We start from the raw sequence: 4,231 nt of genomic DNA on the forward strand, positions 1-4,231 counted from the left end.
AGGCAATCCTTCCCCTGTGAGTAGTCTTGGAAAAATCCTTCTGATCAGTGGTACTCTTATCTCTTCCCTCACACATTCTACTAGCTCTTACCATCTCCTCCCCTCCACAATCCCACTCATTCTCTGTAGTACACTCTCCCTTCGCCATGTTCTCACTACTATTCTTCTCCACCAGCACTGGACAATTAGTTCCGTTTGCATCCAAATCCTGCCAGAATCGGTTGCCATTCAAATATCCACTGGGATCCTCCTCCTCTCTTTCATTCTCTGCTGATGCTTTGTTACATCTAGCTAGTTTGCTAAAGTGCCAGATTTTACAATCCGACAATTTGGCAGAGCACGCAAATAACTCTAACACTTGAAGAGGCTGAGAAAACTTTCTTGACTTTGCAATCAATCTTAATACACACCCATTCACCTTTGTACAATATGACTTATTTAGCATCTTTTTTTTATCATAGTAATCTTTGTTTGTCCTTTGCGCGGACGTCAGGTTCTCCATAACCACAATGGGAGACCATTTCCTTCCATTTCCATCAACATCCTAGCTTTTTATTTTTAGAGAGTGGAATATTAGTTGTGGCAGATATGCATTTAGCACTGGCAATAATACCACTAGGGCTCATAACAGGTCTTAGAAAATTATTCCCATGCTCAACCCTCCGTAGCTTGGCTGCGAGCAGGCAGGCTTACCTTCAAAGACAGGTATGTAAAGCATTTAAAAACATCAATTCAGTAAACAATTAAAACACAACACAAAATAAAAATCCAATTTATAAAAATAGGAAATATGTTTTTCTTTAAAATGACACCAAAAGGAAAAAAATCCACTGTAGGAAACCAGAGATATGAATTTTTTAAATTAGACACTTTCTAGTGCTTAGAAACCGACAGTGCCACTATTTGACATTTGGCTGCCTCTGACAGGGACAAATTCACACTTAGCAACCTATCTGGAGGATTTCTCACGAAGACTTGTGCAGCCCCTTCCAGCAAGCTTATTTCCATTAAAAACTCCTTCCTGAAGTTCCTCTTGTGGGTCGTAAGTGTCCAAAACACAGTCCAAGGGTCTGGAATCTCCAAGAGGGTCCTTGAAAGTTTGGGACTTCAGTTCTCACAATCCACTTGGACATAACCCTTGCAAACCCACTGGTAGTACTCCAGGCTGAGGATTCTTTGTGGTGATGGTCCAGGTCAGCTCTGTTAACCTGCAGCTTGCAGGGAGTCCACTCTTAAGTCCTTTTGAAGCAGATTTGGTCCACAGGGCTCTAGTTTCAGATGGGGCAAGAAGCACAATCTTGAGAGTGCAGGTCCTGGTTAATGCACATCAAACTCCTCAGCATGGACCCTTGTTGTTCTCTTAGGTTTCAAATAGCAAATCTGAGAGACACTGCCCCTCTCAGATACTTATTCAGTGTTCTCTGGGGTCAAGCAGGAGGGCACTCCTGTCCAATGAGGTACAGGGCAACACCCAGAGCATGAACACTTCCTTCAAAGTGTGGAAGAATGATATCCCAGAAAACTCTATTCCTCCAAAATCCAATATGTCAGAATTTTCAGCAAGGAGAGAAGAGCTGGCTAACCACACCCCAGGATGGCTAATCTTCACAGTCTTTCCCCCTTGCACCTGCTCATTTCTTCCTTAAGCCGAGCTTATGTTTGGGTTCAAAGAAGAGAGTTGTAAATGAAAACTGGTGTTCAAGACATATGAGCTGCAGATTGTACACTGTGCATAGATCACCATCTGGCGTTGGGCTTGGATGTTTGCATGTTGTTTTTGTCTTCGAAGAAGTGTTGTAGTCACGACACTGGTGACTCCTCCGTCGGTCGCCAGTGCGCATGGGCATCGGCTCCATCGTTAGATTGTTTTTTTCCGCCATCGGGTTTGGATGTGACTTGCTGCGCTCCGGGTCGGTGTCGTTATCGAACCCCCTTTCGACGCACACCCTCGACAACTTTCCAAAACTTCAACGCCTGCAGACTTCGACGCGGGCCGTTGGGCCTACCCGCGCTGGTAAGACAGACATCGATGGAACGGACTCCCTTTAAGAAATGTCCTCAGTGTGGTGCTAAATTCCCACACTTGGACCTCCATCCTGTATGTAATCTGTGCCTCTCTCCAGAACATCGAGAGGACAATTGTGAGGCTTGTCTTTCCTTCAAGTTCAAGAAGACTATCCGGGATCGTCGAACTCAACGCCACAAGATGTCCCGAGGCACAGGTTCCATTCCGGACATCTTCCATCCAGGTCCCGATAGCCTTCCGGTACCAGAACAGGAAGAACAGGTTCCGGACACCGAAGCAGACGTCTCTGATGCCGAAGATGACATCACCCCGGCTCAAAGGGACGTGAGTACCGAGACCCCCGCCCCTCCCAAACCCATAACAAAGGCTCCGGTGACACCTTTGCGTACGGGCTCAGGTCCACACCGTACAAAGACTTCGAGCGCCCCGCCTCCGGGCCCGGCACCAAAGGACAAAGAAAAGCCTTCCGGCTCAAGCCAACCGCCCGGTCCCGAAAAGCCATCTTTGGCACCAAAAGCTCCGTCATACGAGATGCCGCGCCCTCCTCCGTCGGCACCGGAAAAACATTCGGCACCGAAACCAACAAAGACCCCTCGGCACCGAATTAGGCATCAGCACCGAAGCACCCGTATAAGGCATCGGCACCAAAGCAGTCGGATAAGACTTCGGCACCGAAGCACACAGAAAAGACTTCAACACCGAAAACTTCAGAGCCGAAAACATTAAAGGACAAAACTCCCATAACTAAGCCTCCTAAACCAATGCCTCCGGAGCCCAAACAACCCGCACCGAAGGCTTCGGAGCCAGGGAAAGCTTCTATACCGGCACTGTCACCAAACAGCCAAAAACAGTTTCCAAGGAGAAATCTTCTACATCGAAGAAAACTATCGATTCCGAAGAACTTTCTTCCCCGATCCGAAACAAACTTAATTCATCCAAAGATGGTCATTTAGTTACCAAGCTACCTACAAAGAGGAAACCAGAACATTTGCCAGTTGATCCAGTTCCTCTAAAGAAATTACCCATAGCTACTAATACTTCACCACCACCTTCACACCCTCCACCCATTAACCCTAATTTACTCATTTCTCCACCACATTCTCCACAACCAGAGGACAGTGACGATGCACAGGAGGGTGGGCAAGAAGATGAAGATATAGTATCATTAGACACTGAGGATCCTGATGACCCACCACAGGACCCAGACCCATGGCATGAATATAATACTGATCCTGATATAAATAACGATCCGGATTTCTACCCCTCAAAACCATTTCCGCCAGATGACAATGTGGGTTTTGCCCAACTAATTAATAGGGCCGCAACATACCATGGAGTCAAACTACTCTCAGACCCTGTATAAGAGGATTTTCTGCTAGAAACCTTTGACCAGCCACAAAAATCTACTCATGTCTTGCCCATGCTAAAAGGTCTTCTTAGACACGCTCCTGAGGTGTTCAAAGACCCAGTTAGAGCTGGGGTTCTTAACCCTAGAATAGATAAAAAATACAAGGCAGCTCCCACTGACCCCGTATACATCAAGGGTCAACTTCCTTTAGATTGCCTAGTTGTAGCCAATGCACGCAAGAGGGCAAACTCTCAAGGGTCAGGTGACACACCAACTCCTGACAAAGAATCTAAATTATTAGATGCATCAGGCAAACGTATGGCATCTCAAGCTGCAAAAGCCTGGAAAATAACCAACACACAAGCCCTTCTGGCAAGATATGATAGGGCCCACTATGATGAGCTGGAAAAGCTCATTCAACACCTACCTCAACAATATAAGAACAACGCCAATTACCTTATATAAGAAGGCAAGAAGGCAAACTAATAACTCATTGTTGCAAAGTCATACATGCCCTGGGCACCCCCCAACTTTTTGCTGACTGATGCTGGTGGTAACTAATTTTGACTGACTCTGGGCTCTGCCTAACCAGGCCCAGGGCCAGTGCTGAGCTGAAAGGAACACATTAGAATACAGTTAAAACACCTAACATACATGAGGGTACACTATGGTATGGTGGGGTACCCCTGTAATTGGCATGACCTACCCCATAAGCCCCTAGTATATAATAGGGCAGGGGATTGAAACTACTGCACAACCTCCACTTTGGTGGTAGGGACACTTAAAATAGATAACCTACAATGTTTTGGCATATTAGGAACCCCCAGGGTCTCCCCTAGGTATCCCAAGGGTGGGGG

Source organism: Triturus cristatus, chromosome 3_2, assembly GCF_964204655.1.
Source record: "Triturus cristatus chromosome 3_2, aTriCri1.1, whole genome shotgun sequence".
In the NCBI taxonomy this organism is placed as follows: Eukaryota; Metazoa; Chordata; class Amphibia; order Caudata; family Salamandridae; genus Triturus; species Triturus cristatus.